General features: G+C 38.5%; 1 long non-coding RNA gene across 2 annotated transcripts; it reads right to left on the bottom strand.

The window, feature by feature from the left end:
• Positions 1-468: 468 nt before the first annotated feature.
• Positions 469-7,003, bottom strand: LOC127481905 (uncharacterized). 2 transcript variants are annotated; one of them, XR_007908383.1, is made up of 3 exons: positions 6,946-7,003; positions 2,724-2,856; positions 469-785 (listed from the first exon to the last, which is right to left on the bottom strand). It is a non-coding gene; the product is annotated as an uncharacterized LOC127481905 (long non-coding RNA). The 2 variants fall into 2 exon arrangements; XR_007908384.1 differs by lacking the exon at positions 469-785 and adding an exon at positions 2,096-2,150.
• Between the last annotated feature and the right edge of the window lie 19,313 nt (positions 7,004-26,316).

The raw sequence follows: 26,316 nt of genomic DNA on the forward strand, positions 1-26,316 counted from the left end.
ACTAATGCAAAAAGAGTGATCCGCCTTTTTAAATTTTTAAATTTTATTTTCCTGCTATAATCGTTATGCACGCAGAAGGAGGATTTATGCAGCTCATTCTGTTCCCTACCTTCACCCCCTCCCACCAACCTTTATCGCTGACAGACTGCAAACTGCAGAGAGCATCACCCGCTTTTGGGGGCGTCCAAATGAGAAGAAAATATCGGCGTTTCCTTTCGGCTAATTATTGTCTTGAAACTTCGGTTTGAAGAATGGCAAAATTAAGGCTTGGGGGGGGAGGAAAAAAGAAAAAAAGAAAAAAAAACCCAAAACAACCAGGAACACGAACAACCAAAAACCACCCAAACACGGGGATATCGGGAAAGTCTAATCTTGGTTTCTTGCACCACCTGGCGGGAGATGCGCGCGGGGGCAGGTCCTCCCCAGCACCTAAAGCGACAGCCCGGGGCGGTGGAAGGTGGGGAGGGACCTGCTTCCTTCTCCCATGGGTTTTTGGAGTATTTTACCAGCCCCAAGGAAGGCAGCCGGGGGTGGGAGGCGAGGGTGGGTGCCGAGAGGCAGGTCTCGGCTCAGGCACAGGTTTCTCCATCGAGGTGAGATTTCTTGTCGGGCACCAAAAGGGAATGATGCTTGTTCTGCAGCTCCTTAGCGCTGTCAAGCGAGTTTAACTTCCCGGAGGACGCGGGGACATTGTGTGACTCACCGCGGCGAAAAGATTAACCCCTTCGTTTCAGTGGCCTAAGGCACGACCTGATGGTTATGCACAAGTTTGCAGAGCTGTATGCCTGTTGGACAAGTATTTCATACGTCAATACATAGAAATTCTCTGAAGAGAAAAATACATCTTATGTCTCAGTCACCCTGAGAAGAATAAAAACATAATTTGCTCAGGGACAGTGATATTTATGACCTAGGGAACACCCGCTGAGTGTGGAAAGTTGGAGACTCATCACAACATTACTGTAGGAAGTGATTTTCATCAGTGTGAGCAACTCCAATACTTCTCAGAAGCTGTTTTCTTAAATCTAATCTTTTATAAATAATCGGAATACAGACAGAAGTTAATGGCAACATTTTCATGCCCTTAGGCAGAAAGTGAGCTTTCTCTGGAACACACTGCTCTGCATCTTTAAAAATCTGAGTAGAAGATTCACCCCAAACTGAATTACAAGGGAAGCCCTGGCTCCAGCAAACGGTAGCTGGGAGAGTGGCTGAAGTGACACACACTCCCTAGGACAGCTGTCCTAGCAAGAAGGTGGGAAGTAGGCTTCAGACTATGAGAGTTATTCTGGTTGCTCAACAGCCTAATGGCCTGATGGCTTTTTTGAACTCCCTTGAGTGTGGCACTGTGATGAGGCTCCAGAGTCTCAGACCCCTTTCCAGAGAGGAGGCAGCTTGTCTAACAGCACTAACACAGTGGTGATGACACAGGATTACACTGTACCAAGGATTACACTGTGAACTGAAGCACAAGGAGAGAGAGATTTGCATCTGGCCATGTGAAAAAGCATATCCAGCTATGTGACAGTGTGAGTGCATGCAGCCAGGACTGTACAACAATGACTCTGGGCATATGGTTAGACACATTGAAAGAGGGTTTTCCATGGATTCATAGCCAAACTATGTGGCCCACAGTGGCAGGAGAGGTGGCAAGCTCTGACTTGGGTACTTGACACCAGTGAGGTGGAAGTAGCTGCAAAGTTTCATCATCTATTAGTTTTCCTGAGGGTTCAAGAAGAAAAAAAAAAAAAGATTACCAGTAGAGAATATTTATAACAACCATTATTTATTTTTTCTCCATTCCTTCGATATCTGCTTCTGTGGTAAAGGCCAGTTATTTGACAGGCTGCAGAGTATAGATTCTCATTGTGTTGATTGATAATTGAGGTATTTGTAAGTCAGACTTGATTATGTAAAATGTTAGGTATGCTTGACTTTTATATAGAAACTTTCCTTAAACATACCTCTTGAAAGGCCATTACAAACCTTCTTTTCCCAAAAAGCCTGAAAAGAGATACACTATCTTTTTTAAATGTCATCAAATTAAGCCTATTTATTACGCATATCAGATTCAGCTTAACACCCTCAGAATGATGTTGTATTTTAGGAGAATAGTAATCTCTTAGATTGCTTGAAAACATGTTGTTCTTCTGTGAAAATAAAGAAAAGTACGCCCTGTATTAAAACCTAAACCAGAAAAACTTGCTTTTACCAGAGAACTACTATGTTATGCCCTTGGCCAAGAATTTTCTGATCTAGCTGAAGTCTGAGCAGCTTTTAACATTAACCACTTGTAAAGCATACTGGAGTATGGCCATGGGCAGGCATAGTAAATTTTGAAATATGAAATCACATCCTCAAACAGATAATTCCTGCAATGGGCCAGTTGCAATAGCTCTATCAACTCAAACATTCCTCCCACCCAGATTGTATGGGTATGTCCAACACCTGGTTTATGAATTCTGCCAGCAATGCAGGAACAGCAATAGTGCACCAAGAGAGCTGTAGCAGATGATATCTTTTATCTAGATTCACAAGCTGATCACCCCAGTTGTTTGGTACAGTTTGTTTACTCCTTGAGTTTCCCCCTGTGCTTCTCTCTTTGCCCTCATCCGTACGGAGCAAAATATGTATATAAATGAAAAGGAACTCAGGCTGACAGACCACAAGTTCACTGCCAAAGGAAGATTAGCTCCCAGACACGTAGAACAGGAAGACATTACCTATTTTGCCTCAGCTGCACTCAACGAGCAGTGATTATTCACAAGGTCCAGGGTTTAAGTGTGGCAGACGGATGCAGACTAGCAGTTCCCATGAACAAAGATTCTGTTTCAAAAAAAAAGGTGTGTTCAGCTCCTGGAAAAGAAATTTACCTCTCAGCAGGGACTGGCAGCTCTAATCTTATTTACATTTCTCAGAGCAGTGGTACGCATCTCTCTCTTTCTCAGCCCTAACTCTTTCTGCCAGCTGAAGCTGTGCTACACAGATAGGTAGTAAATAACGTGGGATTGTGCAGATTGTTGTGAGGCCTTTTCCTTCTTCTGTGCTGCAAGTGCCTTTTCAGAAGAAACAGTTAAGCTGTCAGCAGAGCAGGATTACAAATCTGATACTCAGCGCACTTTTGGACAGTTAGAGCTTTCAGGCGTTTTCCATGAATAGGCACCAATCTTTTCTCTGCCACGCTGGTGAGGTGTTCTGTTGGGTTAGTCATATTTTTAGACAGGGATCAGAGAAACAAGCGCAGGAAGGTAAAAACAGATATCATTTTGTAGATTCGTGTAAGGTAGGAAAAAAGCTAAGGCTATGAGACAACGGCATTTTACTCCCAGGCTTTGAATTAAAGCATCTTTCAACCTTATTTAGGGGGATTTGCATTGTCAAAGCAAAATTCCTGATCATAAGCACTTGTTGCTGTAAATACTGAAAATTCTGCTCTGTGAAAATACAGATGAAACATATTATCAAACATAGCATTGTGTCTCATTACGACTTCTGTGCACAATGAAAATGTTAAAAGCAATACAGTTTCTTTTGAAATAACGCTGGCACTTAGAGTATAATGGTGCACCCTTGAAGATGTTGTTATTTTACAAATGTTCAGCATGCAGGCACTCATACTAATGCTTGTTGTAATACAACAGAAACCTGTACTGCTATAAATTCTCACTAACGCAATCTGCTTAGAGGGATGGGAGAAGTTGCCTTTATGTTATGTTGTTCATTTGAATGTCAACGTCGTTCTTTATTCCTCTATTCATATGACTTTATTAATAAAAATATTTCTTAGGTGGAGATGAGCAAACAGCCCAGATTAAAAACACATAAGGCTCTAGTGACTGCAGCAATAGTCAGTGTCTCTGGGCAGCCACCTCTGCTTGAGGGATTTGGGCTCACACCCTGAAGGTATTAATAAGGTCAGGAGTCTCAGGCATAGTAATAAGGGAGGAGTTCCCAGGCTTTGAAGAGCCTTAGGCTCTGATATACCTCTCAACAGCTGCTCCTGGCAGAAGGAGTCACAGCATTGCCTTGTGGTGGAAAATTACTAATTCAGTTCCATAGGTCAGAGGCTGAAATTTCTGGGGCTGGTGTACATCACAGGGCATCACTGCTCCTGCCACCAGCCTGCCACAGAGCCACCACCCACACCTGACAAATAGATACAATCCTGTCCCACAAAGCTCCCTCTTCACAGGGAGGCGCTTTGAAGTAGAAACAAGAAATGTCACAGAACTCATGATAAAAACCTGAACTCTGGCAACAAAGTGCCTCCTTTTGGTTCTATTAACAGCACAACAGCAGGTACTAGCACAGAAGATGGAGCTCTGCCTTGTGCTAATAGGTAACACAGTTTCTCCTTATCCCTAAATAAAAAGGCTACAAGGATGGACACAAGGAAGAGAAAAACAAAACAAAACACACACACATTAAACAAACAAACAACAAAAAGAGGATCCCTGAAATCTTTGAAGCCAGAGATTATCAGAATTTCTGGTTATTCCCCCCATCATAGTGCAATCAGATTCACTCACCATCTACTCAGTTACCTTAGATCCTGAACAGTTCAGTATGATATTTATAGAGAAACAGGAGGGAGGAAATGCTATGTCATCTTCCAACACTGTAATCAATTTTGTGTTGGTTTTACTGAACTAGAAAGTGTGCATTTGTTTTTGTGAAGTATTGCCATTAAACGTGTTTTCTCAAATAATTATTTGAGATTATTTCCAGGAAAGGGATGAAAAAGGTCCGTGGCTTTCTATAGTGAAAATACCCCAAACAGTGCAGCCTGTCTCTCCACTGTGTTTTTCAAAAGAAAAGCTCCCCCTAAGGCTCTCTGCAGAAGATGACAGTGAAGGGAATGTACCTTCTGATGTCTAATTGGTTACCACAGAGAAAAAGTGAATTGCAATGAAAGTGATACAAAGATACAGTTTAAGGGCAACATGTTTCTTTGTCCTTACTGTCATATATGAAATTATAACTTAGAAATGTGGCAGGTTGCAGTAATTGTAAACAAATTGTAATCAACAGAAATAATATTCTCTTTTTCTAGTAAACTACTTCTCATTTTATTGCATCTTCACACACATGTACTATGGATAAGTTCTCAAAATATTGTCTTTTGCCTTTAATTATCTAGAATTAGAGTGTAATGCCACAGAAATCACAGAGTATTCTGAGTTGGAAAGGGTCCACAAGGATCAATTATAGAATGCTATTTTTTTAAATTATGTGGAAAACATTTTTTCCTCACTGTCTCTTTACATACATTTCTACACATAGTGACATATGTCTCTACTCAGCTTTTGCTTGGGCCACTCCTACTAGGTAACACCACCATCATTATGCCCATACCATGATGGGATCCCATCCTCTCTCTCCATCATTCCTTGAAGCTACCAGCCACACCACACAATCAAAAACATACACAACCAAAACCTTTCTACTTTTCGTTTTACTTTTGTAGTGTGTGGGAGTCATTCTAACTGCAGGTGTTCCCCTGGAATCCGTGGCAAAAAATAATACATAGTCACATAACTCTGGAGCTTCCTTAAAAAGTACTTTCATCTGTGAGAAGCTTGAGCCTTGCCCATATTCAAGCTTTTTTTAAAAAAACATTATTACTAGATTCTTCCCTTTTCATATTATGAACTTTTTAGTGCTACAAAATTAGTGCTGAGATTAAAGAAAATGTTACAGCGTGGAGAACTTTTCACAGATGCACAGCTGGGGAAAAAAGGAAACCTCTGAGTAAAGGAGCTGCTGGCTGACAGCACAGAGCTGAAGTGTGAGCTAAGGCAGTGAATACCAAATAGCACAAGCATGAGTTTTCATTACCTCAGAACTCTATCTTTCATTATTATTATTATTATTTTTACCATGTATCCTCTCATTTTTCAATTACCTCATGATCTTCTGATTGACAGAAGAAGTCAATCTCTATGCAACTCTTCTGGATTATTTTATTATGGAGAATTATTTGATAACAGAATATGTTTCATCTCTACCTATCTTTAAGTGATCTCAGTGAGAAGCTGGAAAAACTCAAAGGAACTTGAAGAAAATGTGTAGGTAAGTGTCAAGGGAGAATGAAGGTAAACTAAAAATGCTTCTGTGAGGAATATCAATTTAGTAATACCTTCCTTCTAAACACAAAACTGAGACATGACCGTGATGGCAGGATTAATGGATGTACACAGCATTTCAGGATTGTGTGAGTGGTAGAAACAAGACTGTATTTTGATTTTCTATAATAGAAAGCAAAATTAGAAACTGTAAGAAAAAGAATGGTGTTCTAAAATATGTTCTCTATAGACTGATGAAGACTGCAAAAGAAAAGAAACCCACATAATTGAGCTGAATTATACTTCTACGACATGTTTGAGGAATGACTGAAGAATTTTGCAGTTCAGTTCCTAAATTCACTTTCACTGCAAGTATATGTTTGCCAACATGTCAGTGCTGCCTCAGCTCTCTCTGCCAGTTGCTTTTCTTCTGAGGGTTGTCTCTGATATTCTTCCTTTCCATTACCATTTGTCACCTGGTAGATAAAACTCTAGACTTCTGAGCCTGATAGGCCACAAGTTCAATAGCAAACAGCCTGCTGGTCAATGTATGACAGGCTGAACAGCAACATTACATTAGTTAGGGAGTGCTGGTTCTTCCCTAACCCAAAGGCAATCATAAATCTAAATTCAGAAATGTCTGTCCTGTAAGAATGATAACTCTGGGATTTTGTTTGTTTGTTTGTTTCCAGACTATTAATCACAATTTGTATTCAATCTCCAACATATTTTCCATCTTGGTTGGAGATAACAAGTACATTAACTCAAAGTTTATATTTCTGTACCTTGAAAAGAACTTGTTCTATGCTTTTAAATGTAGAAAAAGTATTGATTTGGTGTATACATGCTACATATGACAGAACTTTATAACTCAAATTACCAACAATTTTCCCTGTTCTCTGCTGTGCTCCCTTCCTCTGTCTAACCAGTGTGCTGACAGCAGGGCTGACTGCACTCTTATGACATAATGGGTTTTAGATTTTTACTTTGCTGTCAGAAGAAATAAAACACAGAAGGAAATACTGGCTGCTGGAATGACTTTGGTAAGACTCTCTACTTCTATGGATATGTTTGTTTTTGTGTCAAGAATCTGTGAAAATAATAGCGAAAATGAGAAGTTACCTAATATATCATGACTTTGTGAAGGGCCCTCATTCAGCTCCTCTGACATTCATACCTTGTTCCTTGTGATCCTGCTGGGCAGTGTGTGTGTTTCCATTTGTAGCTCTCCAAGGAGCACACACCGCAAAACAACAACACAGGCAGCAGGGACATCACTCTTAGATACAAACAACCACCCACAACCTTACCTATTAAACTCATCAGACACTTCAGCCTGCTTCTCTTGTTTCTAAAGATTTACCTAGAAAAAATTAGAACTGCTAAACAGAAAACATAACGTGTTTAGTCACTACATCTTTTGAAGTCAAATAATACAAGGTTAAATTAAAAAGACAAAGCTTCAGCAGAAAAGAATTGTACCTAATGGAAAAATATGAGAAATTTCCCCTTGATCATGTCGTCTGGCTGTACAGCTGCCATGTGCCTGTGTGAACACTTCCTAAAAGGATATTATTTCTTTGAGGTCTCGATTTTTTTTCTCTCAAGCAGCAGAACACTTGGGAAACTCCAGCTAATAGAGAATGCAGCCACACGTCTCCTCAGCAGCACTGCTACTGGGAGCACATTAAGCTCATCCTTTGCTCTTTACAATTCCTTCCCATAGAATATCAAATCAAATTCAAGGTCTCGGCACTTATCTGCAGTACTTAGATACCCAAGGCTATATCCAGAGTGGTGAGCACAAAGCACATGGGAGCTTTTGTGTCCTGAAAAGACCCTGTGTCCACACTGGGGTAAGACTAGGGCATGCAGAAAATCCTACTTATCATTCTGTCTAGATTTCCATAGGAAAGGTGTGGAGGAGTAGAAGGCAATTGCTTCAGATGAGACACAAAGCAAAGCAAGGGGTGTAACACTGTGCAGACACAGAACAGAAATTCTTTTTGATAGGTATCTTATTCTGGGGCTAAATAAGATATCTGATATCTTATTCTGAGCCTAACCTGTATCAAAAATGGTGTGGCCAGCAAGACCAAGGTAAAAGTAACTTTTGAGTTTTTTTGCTAATAAATCCCTTGGGGTGGATTAATGTAAATCAACACTAGCTAATCAGTGTTTACAAATATATATATACATATATATATATATATGGTATATTTTAGAACAATCTGGTTGCAAAGCCATTTAGGTTGTTATTATCTATAGAAATATGGGAATATAAAAGCATAAAGATATCACCCAATAAAATATGTAAGGGAAAAGAGAGAAAGAAAGAAAGAATAAGGGCATATATTTACCATCCAGAGGTCTCCAATGAACTCTGTTGTTGTCACTGTTATCTTGGTCTGTTGGGGAGTGGTGGGGAAAAGAAGCCCATGAAACATAAAGTCTGACAGATTTATATACCCTCAGAAACCCTCCTGGTACTTTCCCAGTGTGTGTGTGTGCTAGTTTTGCAGTCATGCTGGTTTTGTAGAAATGGCTCAGAGGCTGGAGGTGCTGGTCTTTTGCACATTTAGGCTGGGGGTGGGGTCCCTTCAGAGTCACCCCTGCTAAGAGTGAGGCCTTCTCAGGCTTAGTTGTGGGTGTGTGCACAGAGGACCCCCTTTGGCATGACCTGGCTCATGAGAGAGAAGCATCACACACCCAGAGACTGGCCCCTGGCCTCCACGGAGCTGAATTTGTGGGCTATGCCCTCCTTCCCTCAGCCTTTATCTTCAGTCTCCTGGTAGGAGGATTCTTTACACAGCTTGCCACAGTAGCAAAGTCTTAAGGCAATTAAAAAATCCAATTCCTCACAAGGTGCTGGAAGGAGACCAGAGAAGGGCAATGGAGTTGGTGAAGGGTCTAGAGAATAAGTCCAATGAGGAGCAGCTGAGGAGCTGGGACTGTTCAGCCTGGAGCAAAGGAGGCTCAGAGAAGACCTTATCTTATTGCTCTCTACAAATCCCTGAAAGGAGGTTGTAGCCGGGTGGGGGTTGGTCTCTTCTCCCAGGCAATCAGCAACAGGACAAGAGGAAATGGACTCAAGCTGCACCAGGGATGTTCAGGTTGGACATCAGGAAGAATTTCTTCACTGAAAGGGTAGTTAAGCATGGGAGCAGACTGTCCAGGGAAGTGATGGAGTGACCATCCCTGGAACTGTTCAAGACATTACTGTGTGTGGCACCGGGTGCTATGGTTTGCTTGACACGGTGGTGTTCGGTGGCAGGTTGGACTAGATGATCTTGAATTTTTTTTTTCCAACCCTAATGATTCTATGATTCTAAAGACCACATAACTAACTCCCCATAAACTAGGGAACATCACCAAAATTTCAGCCCAATAAAAAAGACAAAATTCCATGCCATCTTTAACTCAACTGTTGACACAGATAAATGTTTACCAAAGGAGAAAAAAGGTTAAAAAAAAAAGTAAATGTATAACAACAAAATAGTCCTCTTGGAAAGACTATGTGGTAAAACACTGTAGTTGAGGCTATCTTGCTCTGCAGTGTGCAGAGCTCATTATATTTCCAACATTTTCAAAACAGTTTTTTGTTATGGACTGCATAACAGATTCCTTTTATTACTGCAGCCTAATTAATTGCTGATGTACTGAATAATGTTCGATTTTAATTAAAAATATTTAAAATTCCTTCATAATAAAAAGTGACAAGGACTTGGTACTTTTTGACTCTCAAATTTTTAACTTCAAGAAGTAACACAGATAACACAGTTTAAAATGTATCTTCTACTTCCCAAATATACCAGTTTGGAAAATTTTTCAGATTCCTAACCTACATTTTAAATAATCTTTCATCATTGTGACCTGTAATATATGAGGAGCTCCACTAAACTTGGTCAAAGCTACTTGCAGGAATGAAAAAAATACAGAGTTGGACTTTTAAACCTGTTTGCAATTTTTCTTTTGGGAGAATTTGAAATAGTTCTGATTTTAAGGATGAGCATTTTTTTCTGCTGAACCGAATATCTAAGCTTAATGTAGATGATTAAAACCAGATATACAGAAATTAAAATGCAACTGTGAATTTTGAACAAAAAATTGCAATCAGAACAAAGCTTTGGGGTTTGAAAAGTTGTGTTTAGATTTACAATGCTAATTAGGTGCAGATAATCATTCCTGGAACCAGAACTGGGAGGTCTTCAGATGATTGCGAAATTAGGCTAGAAATGTCTCAGGTAGATTTGGGGAAATGGATGTAGAATAAGTACCAATAGTTTGTTTATTCTTTGATTTTCCCCTTGTAATAATGAGTGAATAGAGTTCTTGAGTCTTTTCTAAGTAGATAGAAGTTTCTTTAAGTAGGTGTTAATGTGCAGCATTAATTTTGCAAAAGATCACCCAGTGAGGTAACAAGAAAGCAGTGATTTGAATGAATTATGAGACACAAACTTTTTTAATGCCACTTTTCAGTTGGTCAGATTTGTATTGTGAGAAACCAGAAATGAAGAAAACTAGATAACTAGAATTAAGGACGAGCTTTTTTCTTTCTATTTCCAAATGAAATATTGCAAGAACAGCTACAAAGATGCAGCCAGACAACTGTCACTTGTGGATCACTCAAAATTCTATCACAGCTTGAATACCTTTTTGCAGATGTGTCCTTGTTTTTACTTCCTCTAAAGTCATAGATCCATTAGCAAACTTTTGTCTCTTTAACTGTAATGCCGTGAGAAGTAAAAGGTGGTTCCTTCCACTTGGAGCTGATTGGAACTGCGTCTGCCCCAGTGCAGCCCCTGGTCTCTTCTCACAGAGGCCACATCAGCAGTGGCCACATCCCTCACTGCCTGCACCTTGCCAACTACACCCAGTACACTGCTGCATTTTTGATTTGTAAAACAACAAAACGTTTTAAAACTTACTAAAGGCAATTTCAGCTCTGGAATTACAGTATTATGTTATCAGGCAATGCAAGTTGTATAAAGATTAAAAGATTCTGGGAAACTAACAATAAGTAATTAGATAATGCCATTTAATCCTTTTATTCTTTTGGTTTGGTTTCATTTCTGTATACTTGCCATCTGAAAAGTTAAATGTATAAAGCAGTTCAACCTTTTGTGCTGAGGGCCTCAAGGAAGAAGAGATGTCCATCAGCAGCCATCCTATTTCCAGCCTATTTGTACATATGAACAGGTTTCATATCTCGTTTCATCATAAACCATTAAGCAAACACTTCTCCATGTGTTTTCTCTTGTTTTCCTTCAATTGTCTGTCTGCAAAGATTCTGTCTTGTTTTTTCCATTGCTGAAGGCTTCAAAACAAGTTCTGCTCTGAATCTGAACATGATAAACATCCCCCCACCAATTCTCTGCACTACATAGACAACTGCCACAATTTCTGTTTTATTTTTTTGTAAGAACTTAAATTTGTCAAAAAAGCCAATGGAAAACAGCTGCACAGAAGGTTGTACTTCCCTCTCTTTGGGGAAATGCAGTTCCTGCTAAATGTAGCTGCTTAATCCAGTAGGGACTGCAGCAAAATCAATGGGAGTGAGTCCCTCTTCTCTGGGAGTGACATCTGCCTTTAGAGGTGGATGATTTGGGAAACTCCTTAGTTAAATTCTGAGTGCTCATACCCAGCCCAATGGTTAGTTTGCAGACTACCCCTCAATTAGCTAGCTTTCCAAAATGCTCAAAGAAACCCCAAAATCAAAACCATACAGGAGAGATACTATGGCAGAGATGGAAGATAGGTGAGATAATGTTTGCTGCAAGTTGCCTCTGGCAACAGTGTTCAGTGATAACACTGAAGTGCACAAAAGCTAGAAATGAGCTAATGCAAAATTAACATAACTTCTGACATCAGTAAAAATCATCAAAACCTGCAAGATTTGTAGTGTTTCAGTCTCATCTGTCTCCTTATCAATAAAAATGCAGAGATAAAGTTTGCAGGTATATCATATTCCCTACCAGCAGCTTTCAAAGTGCTGTTTACAGCCCTCAGAATTTTTAAATCTTTACTTTCCTTAATATGGAAAAGGCTTTTTCCCCTATTTGCGGATGAACCTATATAAAGAAAAAAAAAAGTTTAAACATTCAGATCCTATTAAAACCATTCTCTCTTTTTGCTAAGCCTGAAATCACTATCATCAGGTAAGTCAGCTAATATTTAAACACAAGGGTCAAAAGCTAAAACAGCAGAAGTCAAAAATAATACCATAAGTCTGCCATTTTTTCAGTTCTTGGATTAGTACATGTTTTTCCATGGGAAAATACCCTTACATTATTTCAGTTATAAATTCTGTTTGTAGACAAGAATATAAAACAGCACTGAGGACAGAAGTGCTGGTGATAGCCAACAATTGCTTTCCATAGCAATTTACTCAGTGAAAAACATTTCCTAGGAAGCTATTGCATAATTAGATTGAATAACAAAAATAGGCAGATATTTTAATGCATATGCCATGAGGGAATAGATAATATCATACAGCAAAGTTTTGGCTATTATCTTGTCTTTGCTAGATTTTTATTTTGACATATTTTAACAAGGACTACTACCTAGAGCTTTTTCTATTAAAATAAAGTTTTATAAAAGTGTTAAGTGAAGCACTCCTTATTTTCAGAAAATAGAGTTGAAAATCTTGAGTTTTGTCATGAAATTAAAATGCCTACAACATTTTTTGAAAACTTAACTTTTGAAAACTTTGCCAAAAAAAAGTATACTCTCTAAGTATGTTTTAAACAATTAGAGCACTTTCATTAAAACAATTTTTTTTACAAATAGTTCTGTCTAAAACTATGCAGAAATTTTGTAATTCCAGGCAAGAGATGATGAACAAGATTTTGGGAAAATATGTGTTGGTTAAGATGAAAAGGATCAGTTAAATAAAAAATTCAGAACTACCTGCAGGAGGATTAACCACCTGCATCAAAAAGAAAAAACAAACCCATATGTCCAGCTAATCCCTGGATTTTCATCTATGAGCTCTTTGTTTGTAAAATACAAGAAATGATAATGGCAACATCAGGACACATCAGTGCTGAATATATCAGTGTTTATCCAGGCACAGTGGACACAAGGCAGATGTTGGACTGACCCCTGCTCAATGAAATCTGTCTGATGGTTTGGTTGTTCTTCTCTACTCATTTGATATGGCCATGAAGGAGAAAAATGTCAATTGTGCCACTTCAAACTTTGCGAAAAGAGCTGCTCATGCACCTTCTTGGGAGGATGCCAGACCCAGTTTAAGACAACACCATGGGAACATTAGCTTACAGCATGTCTCAGACTTCTGTAACTAGTGAAGATCAAAGACAAAGAATTTGAGAAAAGTGGGGTTATAACATTGTTTTCCAAATAGCTAGTGCTTGCTGTTATAGGTAGGATTCAGGAACAGAATACAGGAGGTCATGTTATCTTATGGATTTCCTTCTCAGATTGAAATCAGTGATGAGTGGATGAACAGGGTCAGTGAAGAGGGAGAGAAGAGGAAGGAAACAGAAGTAAAAAAAAAAAAGTCTCAAAATCTCTGCTAAGGGAAAAACAACACATGCTACCAAAGCACTGCTGCTGAGTGTCACTTCAGGTGTTACGAGTAAGAAAACAGCATTGGAGAATAACAGACAGGGAAGGGGAAAAGTGTGTCAAGAAAACAATCAGTGGACTAAAAAGGCACCAGAGAGTATTATAAAGGGCAAGGAAAGGAAAATGTGGATCAGATTGGCCTTTTGAGTTTGATATAACTTTGAGTGACTAGTACTGTGTATGTTTGGAGTAGTGTACACAGCAGGCTTTGGGGCATTTCTAGACTATCTGTAGTTTGCCACAGCAATTTAATGTGGCATTCAAGAATAACCCTTTGAGGCAAAAGGATCACTATATGCCAGTTAAATTATCACAGGTCAGTGAGCAACTGACAACCTACTACCAGTTTTTTATTCTTAACATAAAGGAAGCATTTAATTCTCTGACAACTTCTGTTATTTGCCTTAGGTATAAGAAACATATCTTGTCATTTGTTAAATTTTACTTCTATAAGTATAGATAAAATAATGAAGGTCAATCATGCAATATCTTCTACTTTACCTCAGAAAGTAGAAAGCATGCAGCCAAAAAAGTACAGGCTATCTACCACTCTGATGATTTGTAACACCCCAGGGAAAAAAAACATAACACATAAGTTCATTTTTACTTAGTTAAGTGATAAGTAAAAGGTATTGGGAGAACGACTGTGAGCAGTCAGTTTTTGCATGGAATTATTATGGAAATTATTTTAAGGAGAAACTGAAAGCATCAGAGAAGCTGTTTGAAGACACGCAGAAATACAGATGATGGCTTTGTTTTCCAGACACAGTTTTATTTCACTGCTCTATTTATGCCCTTAGCAGATGGTGTTTGCTTCGCAAAGCTCCAGAGAGCCAAAAGTAAAAATACTATCATACAGGAGTATCTCTTTTCAAGAGAATTTTTAGGAGGTTGTATCTTTCCTTTGTCTGAACTTATTGTGAGCTTTCAGTTGTTACCAGTACATACCCACATTGCCCTAATGTTCATAGGGAATTTTCTTTAGGAAAACTGACCTAGAAAGTATTAGGTCACTTCCAACCTCTTCACTGGTAGGTCTGGACTATGTTTTCAGGAGTTTAGGAAGAAACCTGACTTGAAACCTGAGAGAGCAATTTAATTTCTGAAGCCTTTCTTACCTTCCCACTGTCTTACTACAAAGCAGTATTCATTCCCATTCTTCCTTTTTATTAAAAAAAATGTTCTATTTCTTACATATCTTGCAAATAGATGGGTAAGAATGTGAGTCATATGAGTACTGCTGATTGGTAGTAGTTGAAACAAATACAAAATAGAGAAAGGACAGAGGAACTAAAACAAACATGGTACTGTACAGTTTTGTTACAAATATTTTCTAATTTCTTTATAAAAGAAGAATCTATGTTTTCTCCCACTCCTTCAATATTGTCTATGAATTAATACAGAATGTAATGGTTATTCATCAACTGTTAATTTCAAAAGACTCCATTGTATTATGTTTGTATTACTGCACCAGCAGTATCATAGAAAAGACTACATAAGTTTCCAATGATAACGACTTACTGAATTTGGAAAACAGATCTATAAGTAGAAAAAGACTAGTCAGTGGAAATCAGAGGAATGGTTCGCAGGTCAGCAACATAAGAGCATGAAGGGGGTTATTGAAGGCAATATTCTCAGCCAGAAGCATCCAAATAGCTGTCAGTTTTAGGTTTCTGCTTCACTCTTTTTTCACTGTATTACTGAACTAGAAGAATTTAATATCATAAGAAAGAGAGTCACAGAAATGTGATCCTTGGTTGAACAGAGCACTGCTCAATGAAGAAGTGGGAAACAACAATTCTTTTCAGAGCTTGCTGTCTCATTTCCTATTGTCTTTTCCAAGGGAAGCATAGTTTTCTTGATGACAATACAGAATGTAAGAGACACCATCGTAAACAAAGCCATGTAAAGTGAGGTTTTGTAAAGCCTCCAAAATGTTTTCTTCAAACACCAACTTGGTTCTTTCCTTCATGGTACTGCAGTTAAAATGGGGAGAATGTATGTGTCTTCTCTCTGATGCAGGAGCTCTGGAGGCCTCTGATATCTTTATGTGCTCAAGGCTCCCTGTTCAACAGCTAGGTTTGTAAAAAATGTGACCATTACTTCAGTATAAGGAAATGTTATTTCTATGAATCTTACTGATTTGGCAGGCTTCTTCATTGCATTTTTGTCACGAGATTAATCTGCATCATATGAAGTCTGAGACAACTTGGAGCTGGAGGGAGGTGTCAGAATTGCCCTGTGAAGCCAAAACCTTTTTCTATCCCTTCCCTTCTTTTCTTCTGATGCTGATGAGTGCCCTGAAAAGAAAATGTTACAGTTTTCACCTTGGTAAGGTTCAGAACATGATTCTGTGGGATGAGAAACAGTTGCTTTCATAATCTCCCAAGCTTCAACCTTTTGGTGTTTAAAAGTGGCAGAACATCCGCACCCCCCAGAGCTGTTTCCAAAGTTAAATCTCGAGTTAAATCTCAGGAGTCAAGTTTCAAATAGGAAAAGCCTTTGAGGATAAAAACAACCATTCTCTGACTTGAAGTTGCTGTTAATGATGGAATGTAGTTCATTCTCCCTTTTTCATACATACAAAGACACATACACACATAGGTGATATTAATTGTAAAATTTATAATAGATCATGGGCTAAATTCTGTCTTCATGTGATAGGCTTTGAGAGAGCTGTGCTGCGAGTGAGAGTGCAGGTTTCTGGGCATACTCCCAGGGGGTGCTAGAGTAGCTGGGGTCTGCTCCTCCTTTTAACAATGATGGAGTGTTTGTTCCTTTACAATAAGTGGGTCTATCAGAATGCAGCTTACCTTTCTTATATCAAGGAGCAAGGAATATTTGAAGGTAATAATGCTAGAAATTATTTTGACTTTCACACTGAGTTTGCTGTTTTCATACTTGAAAAAAAATCTTCTTTCTCACACCTTTCTGCCTTTGATTATACCATCATAGGATTGTTGTAGCAGTATTACAAAAAGCAGAAAAAAGGTATAGCAGACAAATGTCTAACATATTAACTAATAAACATCCTAGCTCACTAAAACTTAAGGAATATTCATTACTTTTGAACACTTATGTGTTTTTTAAAGGATGTTAGATGTTATGATCATTTTCATACCTGTCCATTTGCCCAATACTCTCCTTGAAAAGTTAAGTCTTTTGAGCCTGAAGGAGCTCAGGATCTAAGCAAGGGGAAAAAAAATCCTCACATATATTTCCAGTCTTTTAAGTTCTACTCTCTGCTAAGGTCTTAAGAAGATTTATATAAAGCCTACAAGTTGTTCCCAGTTCTGGTCCTTGGCAGCATGCTTTAATTTTAAAGCTGCTCATTTTTTTGGTTTATCAGCTGGGCTGGGAGGGGGAAATGGTGACTCACTTCTTAAACTCCTGCTTCTGCCCTTCCCTGTCAGAATTATATGTAGCTCTGCAGTCTTCTTGAGAGTCATCTGCTTCATTACTTGACAAACCTTATCCTTCCATTCTCTCCAGCTAATCCTCTGTCTTTCTTCTTTCATGTATCCCTAATGCTCTTAGGAACCCTTCTCAACCTCTCAAATCTCACTAAGAGACAGAAGTAGCCCACAGTGAGGACCCTGTTTTCATATTCCTCCTTATTGCCAAGGGTGCCAAACTCTGGAGCTAGCATTGCACTGACAGGGCTATTAAGAGTTTTTGAGTAGAATTTTCACTTGCAAAAAGTTTGTTTAAAAAAAAGACTTTAAAAAAAATATGAACGAGAATATTTTAAAACACAAACTCAGAGAAGCAGCTATAAAAGGGTAATGTTTTGACCCACTGCTTTTCACTTTTCAAAGCCTTCAACATAAGAGTTCAGTAGTTTATTCCAAACTGAATTATATTGGAAATATTATTGTTTATCGGCTAAATTTCATGTTGTTGTTTCTTTTATGTTTGTTGGGCTTTTTTAAACATATTTCCTTTCCTTCACTTGCTCTTTTTTTCTGTCTTTCTAAATTCACACACTACCAGCAGATCAAACTTCCAGCTGGACATCATGTGCATCTAATGAGAGACTTAAGGTGACCTCACATGGAAAGATGTGCCATATACTGAGTCCTACTTTTGATACTGCATGGTATTCTAGTTTTTGGGCACTAACATCATCGTCTCTGGATGCAAAAGACACCTTCTGGATTAAAAAAGCACTTCAACAGGTTGATATAAAAGGATTTATCAGAGGATGCTTTACTCTTGGTTTTACATGGTATATCTTTCCCAGACCTCTTGGAACAAAAAAATTCTGTGTTGACACTCTTTCTCAAGTGGACTTTCATGCAAGGTATTTTTGAAAAATCAGCACCTTTTTTTAACTGATATTTTAAACCTGCACTTTGACTCATTTTCCAGTATTGCCTCAGTCAGGGAGGCAAGACTTTTCATATTGACTTGACTGAAAGTGCTTCTAAATTCTTTCACAAAGGCTAGAAACTGAACTGGTCTGGTAGCTAGGACAGATATGGAAAACTGTATAATAAAATATATATACAAGTCATTAGCTAAAAACTACTTTTATATATATAGTCTATCATGCCAGAAGCCAAAGCCTTTTTGTTATACTGGCCAACTCCTCTACAGTGTGATTCTGTAGGTTTCAGTATCCAGTCTCAGCAGTCAATAAATTCAGATGCAAAGATCACCCTTTAATTTCTAAGATAATTACTGCCATATAAAAAAACTTTCATAAGACTCAACAAACCTTGATTTCTGGTCAGAACCCAAAATATTTAATATTCTGGATTGAGCTGGGTATCCTGAATGTGTGATGCATTGCTTCAATGTCACGCATACCTCTTGTATTTTGAAGGAGTCATGATCCAGAACCTTTCCTTTTTACCTTGGTATATAGTCTCCCATACTCTGTCAGACTCTGTTCACTTACAGCCCCTTTTTCACACATAATACTCAGGTTAGTGCTGTTTATTTCTTTCAGAACATCATGCAGTTCAATAGTCTGTCAGTTTTTGAAAAATAATTGTTCAATTGCCTGTAAACTGAGAGGGATTTTCTATCTGTCAACAGGCTAGACTTACTGGGATAGCATGTTGACAGAATGCTTTTGAAGTAATGCTGCTCTCATGTTTGAGTTTGCTCCTTCTCAGCAAGCTGGCTTCATATTTGTTTGCATCTGGTTCTCCCTAGAAACTCTTTCCAAAGAAAAGTGGTATCTGATGCAGCATTTCCATGTCTAAAGAGGTCATGGAGCTGAGATGGGGCAGCCACCATATTGCCAGATACTGGGAACAGAGCTAAGGCACTCAGGCTAAACCCAACAATTTCTACAGCATTTGTTACAATGCAAAGTTGCATATGCAGGACTGTTGCAGAATTTTATCCCCTATGAGATAGGCACAGAGCTGAGAACATAACACTCTGTTGTGTTCTGTTATGAAAAATCTCACCCCATATGTTTATTCTAATCACAGAATCATAGAATGGTTTGGATGGGAAGGGACCTTAAAGATCATTCAGTTCCAAGCCCCTTGCCATGGACAGGGACACCTCCCACTAGACCAGGTTGCTCAGAGTCCCATCCAACCTGGCCTTGAACATTTCCAGGGATGGAGCATCCCCATCTTCTCTGGGCAACCTGTTCAGTAATTTATTGCTAGCTTAGGATGCTGAATGAGGGTTCCATAAGATATTATGCAGTGTGTCAACATGTTGGGCTGCAGAAGCAGACTCAAGAAACTCTAAGCTTTTCACCTCTAAGTGCCCAGCAATTTAGACAACTTTCATATTTATTTGTTTAATAAAATAAATGCATATTTGGACATACATATATATATATTCACATTCTTCATAAAAAAATAAATTGGCCAATCCATTTCAAGGGACATTAGTATGCTTGTTTCTCCTGCTGCAAATAGCTTGCTTCTCTCTTCCAGAATACTGCTTTTCATGGGATTTTTTGATATGCATTTTCTTAGAAGAATCCTATGATTTTCCTGTACTATGCCATGTTCTTCATCACTCTCCTGAAAGTCATCAGGTAATACACCAGCAGCCTTATTAATATAAACAATCAATATTAGAAAGAACTTTTCTCTGGTCATTTGAACACAAATGTTAATGCTCAGATATTGCTAGCTGCCTGAAAGCCATATGATAAAATCTATATGACTGAAAATCAAAAAATTTATTCTAAAGTGCCAGCAGAATACTGTCAAAGCAATATGTTTTTAGTAGCCTGGGAACTTCAAAAGGAAAAATGAAAAATGTTGTATTGATTTTTGCAAGTTTATCAGACCAAAACCTTGTATCAGCATATGTACAATACTCATTGCTACAGAACTGTCAAAGCCATAGGATGCTCATAGACCCAGTTGGGTAGCTGGTTCTCTCATTTGCATTTAAGTAATCTTTTTTGTTTGGAAAAAATGAAAGATACTGCATCAACTTCAAGCCTGACTGAGCAGAAATATGTACCCTACACACATCATGTGGGACATAAGCTGCCTTGTTGTAGATAGAGGGAAATGAAGTAAATTAGATGACTTGAGATGGTAGTGGTTTTCCAGTTTCATATGAAACATTCTTTTACATGCTGCAGAGAAAATATACCCTGCTTTGTTATACACTGTGACACTATTATGTATCTGGGTATATATATATATAGCACTATAAATTATTTCATATGTTCAATGCAAAGTGAAAGGAGCTTTCAGTTTGAATCTGCTTTTAATGTACAAAAGCAGAGCTCAGAAACTTAAGTATTCAATCCGTAGCATACAGGAACGGAGATCCACATGTAATGACATCATGGGAGATGTGAATTAACAAAACAGTGGCTGATGCAGTCTCTGAAGTTTCCATTGGTCAGCATCAATGTAGCAGATGATCCACAACAACCTGTCTTTCATCAATAGCAGCATCCTTCACCTTTGCCTCCAGAAAAAGAAATAAACCTGCTTAGCATTACAAAATCCACGGAGAAAGACTGCTTGTACCACTTTCTGGAAGACCAATGTTAGATGCCCAATCTGTCACATGCCTTTCCATGTCAGATATCTTGGAGAAAGAACTGTCTTCCCTGATGTTTTGTACTGCAGCGAAGTGATAATGGATGGAAAATTAAAACACTGACAAACTTAGATACAATCTTAAAATACCTTCTTTGGTGTGGAAAGGATTTTGAGATCTGCCAGATCAAAAGGTATAAAAAATTATTTTAATTTGGATAGGTACATCCTCAACTAATTGGAATTTCCAGTAGGGATTACTTTGGGACAAAAATAAAACAAGGAGAAAGAACATAAATCTTCATACAGGGCTACCAAGAAGTCACTTTCCACAAAGCCAAGAAAGAAAAGTCAGCCTGTTCAGTAGGAAACCTAGAGTGGAAGTAACTACCCCAAACACAGCTGAGAAATAAGGGTGGAGAAGAGTCCAATCCCCCCCACTCCCCACCCCCCCCCCTCTCTCTCTCTCTCTCTCTCTCTCTCTCTCTCTGCAATAGCAATCAGAGCTAATCTTATCACTGATTGCTCTGTCACAGCAGGATGTCTCCTTAAACCCCCTGTGGTATGGTGAGACTCCACTCACATTCCTGTCCCACGTGTCTTACAAATAAAAGAAAGTCCAGATCTGACCAAAATTACCCCTCAGCCGCTATTTTTTTCCTGGATGCTTCCAAGGTCTTCTTAGTGTTTGGAATAGCTGCCTGTCCTCAGTACCACTTTACAAAGAGTGTTCCATCTTGCTTCAACAGCCTGTAGGGAACCAGTGTTGTGTCACCAATGACTTATATTTGAAGCTAGGTCTACTCTAAGCAAATTTCCTGGTAAGGCATTTCATCTAGCTGTATCTTGGTATAATCAAATAGGTATCCTATGCAATGCTGTCAATCTAAGCATCTGTCTTTTCCTGGGGAGGACAGAAAATGTCTTTTTTTGAACTGTGAGTGTTTCTGCAGCCTGTAAATGCTTTGCCATTTTGTCCTCACCCTGGTGCAGTGCTAAGTAGGGAGCGCTTGTGGGGAGTGCATTGCCCTTCATCATGTTTTGGGAGAGGATCATCACTCAGGTGCTCTCACTAATGTCTCTCTGGAATTGATGACAAGCCCTGTGTGGTGAGACTTAATGAGTCAATTAGAGTATCTGAACAGGCAGCACAATTCTGAGATGCAGGGAGTTGGCCCCGTCTTGTTACAATTTGGTTGAAAATAGCCTCTGATGCAAAGTAATTAATTTTCAGATTCATGTAGCTGCACTACCTGACAGCTTTCTCCTGTTTTCTTCTGAAATGGCTTGACTTAGAGGGACAAATGCCACTCGATAAGGTGGTGAACTGTTGCTTATCGGTAGCAGTTTCTACAGAAACATTACCTCTTTCCTCTGATTTGCTTTCCTGCTTTGGGTAAAGGAGGGTTGATCAAACATCTGGCACAGCAATCATTTGTCATGCAGACAGACCCAATAACTCAGTACAAAGAAGTGTTGGAGGCAATCGAGTTGTGGTTTGATAACAGAATTCTGAGAATATGAGATTAATCACTACAGCTTCATTGACAGCAGCTCAGGTCTTGGACTTGCTCTGGTTTCTTCAGTGCTTGTGCTCATCTCTAACATTAAATACTGAAATTTATGTCTTTTTTTTTTACAGGAAGACTTATTAATTGGAAAAAAAACCCCAACCCACATTCAAGTCAGAAGTTATCAGTAATGATTTACCTCTTTATCTAGCCTTCTTCATTTTAAAAGAGAACTCACTCTTTCATCTTTGTAGGCAAAAATTAAAGTCAAATTACTACCTGAATAAATTTAGGAGTTTTAATATTTAGTGACACCTCAAATCATGATGGATCAAAGATTTTGTTGCAAACTAAACTAGCCTTTTGTCAAAAGAAACTCCAGTCTACAGAGCTACACTTAAAGCATAGGACTGATATTACACACTTTTTGTCAGGAGAGGAATACAGTCTTTTTTTACCAACTACCATTATAATACTGTCCTGCAGCTAACAGCCTGATAGACAAAACCACACACCTTACTCCTTTGGTTACTTGTACCTAAATAAACAAACAATTAAATGGCCTCTTCTTTGTCTCTTTGATGATGATTAGATCAACAGAAAGTCACTGTTTAATTGAACTTCTTGAAGCTATTCTCTGCCTATGGAATTAAAGAGATTTCTCAGGAGCCTGTTAAAAACCACCAGGTCAGGGCTTTGACATCAGCCAACCAGTAAACAGGACCAGAAACAGCAGTGAGAAAGACATGAAAATGGCCAAAAAAGCACTCTCAACCTGAGAAAAAAGACTACAAAAATATTTTAATTAAAATGGAAAGCGCCTTGTATTGGGGAAGAAAACCTTCTGCGTTTGCTTCTTCTTCCTCCTGTCCTTCTAACTTCTACAGTGAGGTTGTACCTATTTTTCCTGTAGCAGAAAGAAAGACTACATCAGAGGCACCTCATCAATTTATTTGCCTGATGGAAACTGCACAAGAACTGAATTTTGGTTAGTGGTTTGGGTCAGAAGAGGTAGAGCTAGATGTATTCACAGCCTGCATGTGTGCTGTGGCTTAGAGACAGATGGCCACAAGGTACAATCTAGGGTAATGACATGCTGTTTCCTTCCTCCTAATTAATTGTGAGAAACAAGGTATGCATTCAGCATCAAATTCCTTTCATAGCACTTTGTTGTTTGCTTGGCGACAAATCATAGAAATCTTGCAGCTCCTGTGAAAGGGAAAGTCCAAAGGCCCATGTTTAACAAACAAAAAATGTATTTTTCAGTAACACAGAGCCAATAGTTTCAGGCCTCAAGGTTTCCAGGGCTTTCATGTCTCCAGGTCTCTTTGAACTTTAATGAATGCATACAGAGCAGGGAGACTGAGAATTAACTAATCTGGAGAACCTCTGAGCTTCAGACCCAGGCCAGGGAGAAAAGCAAGGAGTTTTGAGAGATTGTGGGGAAATTCAGAGCACCTTAGTGACAGCTGAACTTGGGGAGTGCTTGAGCACCACCACAGCCTCTCAGACTCTGATCATGGGTGGAACTGGAGGGTACTTGCTCCATTTAAGATGAACCAGCAGATGAAAATTCCCTGCAGAAAGGCTTGTTAAGGCAAAGGGAGTTTCTTGATTCAGGGTGTATTCACCTTCCTTTGTCCCACTTCTCCTCAGATTTCACTTTGGAAATCCAAAGGCCAAGTGAATATCAGGTTTATCTAATATTCATATGCTAAGTGAAGTGGGCCCAGGGTATCCTTTAGCATTTGTCCACCAAATGCTCACTGAAATATTTCAAAACAATGAACAATTTGTCCCTAGATCAAGTGATTGTTAATGCTGAACGAACACATATGGATTATTCATCTTACATTTCAGGTTTGGTCACATATGGATTTAAACTTCCAGCCCTAAGTAATTGCCAATACATGAAAATGTATTTCTTTTCATTTCTTTTGCTTATTTCTTTGTGAAATGGTATTTTAAATCTCTTTATTTCTTTTCTATTCCTTTCCTAATGTCACATTTATTTGATGGGAGAGTCGTTGATACAAAACCAGTCACAACAAATATTACTGTTAACAGCAGCTGATACACCTATTTCTTATTCAGTACATGTTAGACCACCTATTCTTTAGCTTTTTAATATACTTTCTTCTTCACACTCTACCTGCATCACCTTTCTGGGTGGAACACACTCTTTTGTTGTTTTTTCTTTCATACTTAAGTTACACCTTTTTTTTTTCCTCAGAGAACAGTCTAGGTTCTCTCTTTATTAAAAATTATAACATACATTTTGAAAAACACAGCAAAATCCAGTCAGTGAGATGATTATATTACCAGAACACTAAGGCTTATTAGGCAGTGCAGGTTACATATGTGCAGACATGCAAAACTGTTCAAGACAACACACAGTTCTGCTTAGAAAGGCAGAATTTTGAAGGTAAACCTGTTTCTGTACTACTTTATTGTTTTTTGAGTTTTGGCTTAAAAATCACACTGATTTCCATACCGATTTATTCTGTAAATGCTTGCAGAAAAAGCCCATTCTTTTGCATCAATAAAGGTTTTGTTCCAGTTTTGCTTTGCCACAGGGCCTTGCTCTCAACATACAGCAGAGAATTAGTCCCTGACATATGCCAGTCAGCTCCTTCCTTAATCACAAGCACAAGTCCTCTCACATGAATGCCATCTCTGAGGTTATAAAGGAAACTAAATGAAAATTGCATTCCTTTCCCTATGGCAGCAAAGAGGGGTGGGGAAGGGAGAGTTCACTGAATCAGCCTGACAGTCATTCCATGAAAAATTGTGCTTTGTCGATAAATATCCCCCCCACTTCAAAAATGCATATGTTTCTACTAAGAAGACATGAGATGATCAAGAACATTGTTATCACCTAAAGCCTTCCCAGCTGTTTCAAGGCAGTTGGCCACACTGCCTTGCATTCTTCCCTGCTGTCTTCAGGATACCAACTTTTGTGCTCCTGAAGCCTGCAGAGCTGAGCAACCTTCTGTTCTGATACTTGGGATAGTTTTTGTTGTGGTTTGTTTAGTTGGGGTTTTGTTTTGGTTTTGTTTGGGGTTTTTTTGTTTGTTTTATTTGTGCTTTTGTTTGAGGGTGGGAGGGGTTTTGTTTGAGGGTTTTTTTAGAGGGTGAGAGCATAAAAACTGGCAAAAGTACTTCCCTTTGAAAAAATCACGGAGACCCTATATGAAAAGCAATGCTAAGAGGGTAATATGAGTTCAAATATGCAAAGGATTTTAAGATTTTCACATCTGGTTTTACTCTAGTACCAAGAAACACCCTCACACACATACACAGAGCCCCCAGTTTTGAAATTAACTGAAAAACCCACTCACAGCCTTTAAAAAGCCAAATTAAATAACTTTAGGTTGATTAAACCATTTCACTTCCAATAAATCAAAATGTGCACTGAGTTTTAACTGATACTCTGTAAACCAAGTTGAAAGGAAAGGTCAGTTTGACCAAAATATTTTTTTAGTGCCTTTAAGAGCAAGCCAGAACACAATGTTTCAACAGCACTGGGAAAAATATAGATGTAGTCGTGAAGAATGGATTCACTGTCCTCTATTGATATGTTTGTCAGTTGAAGGAGTACAAAACATTACTAAGAAATAAAGTTTAGTATACATTTTGGTCATAAGTGTTTATGCTTTTACTGTATCATTTTATATTTATACTGAGAAGAGACTATTTGAGAGACTGAATTACTCTTTAGATGGTACCAGATACATAACTGCAGCCTAGATACCTTTCAGTGTCTGCTTTGAAAGGGATGAATGAGGGATGGTGAGCTCCAGCCTAGCTCTTCATTTGTCTTTCATTTATTGTCAAGTCCTGCTCATCTGATACAAGAGTACTATTGCAAAATCAATCTTTCTTGCAGCTTTAAAATACCTTCTTCACCAGTGAACTTATGTTTGCTTCTCAGAGAAAGTAACACGTGTCAGAATGCTTCTGAGGCCCAGGATATTTGTTTGAATGTGTAGTACATCAGCCAGTTAATGATAGATCTTTGTTGATATTAGGTAGCAAATTACACTTAACTGAAGGTTTTAAACAAGTTTGTATGTACATTTAATGACAAGAATGTGACAACTTTCTTTTGTCTGATGTCTTTATCGCAATTTCTAGTGATAATGCATCAAGGCTTATTTTTAAAAG

This window comes from Manacus candei, unplaced genomic scaffold (genome assembly GCF_025592945.1).
Source record: "Manacus candei isolate 608988 ecotype Guabito, Panama unplaced genomic scaffold, ASM2559294v1 h1tg000083l, whole genome shotgun sequence".
Lineage (NCBI taxonomy): Eukaryota > Metazoa > Chordata > Aves > Passeriformes > Pipridae > Manacus > Manacus candei.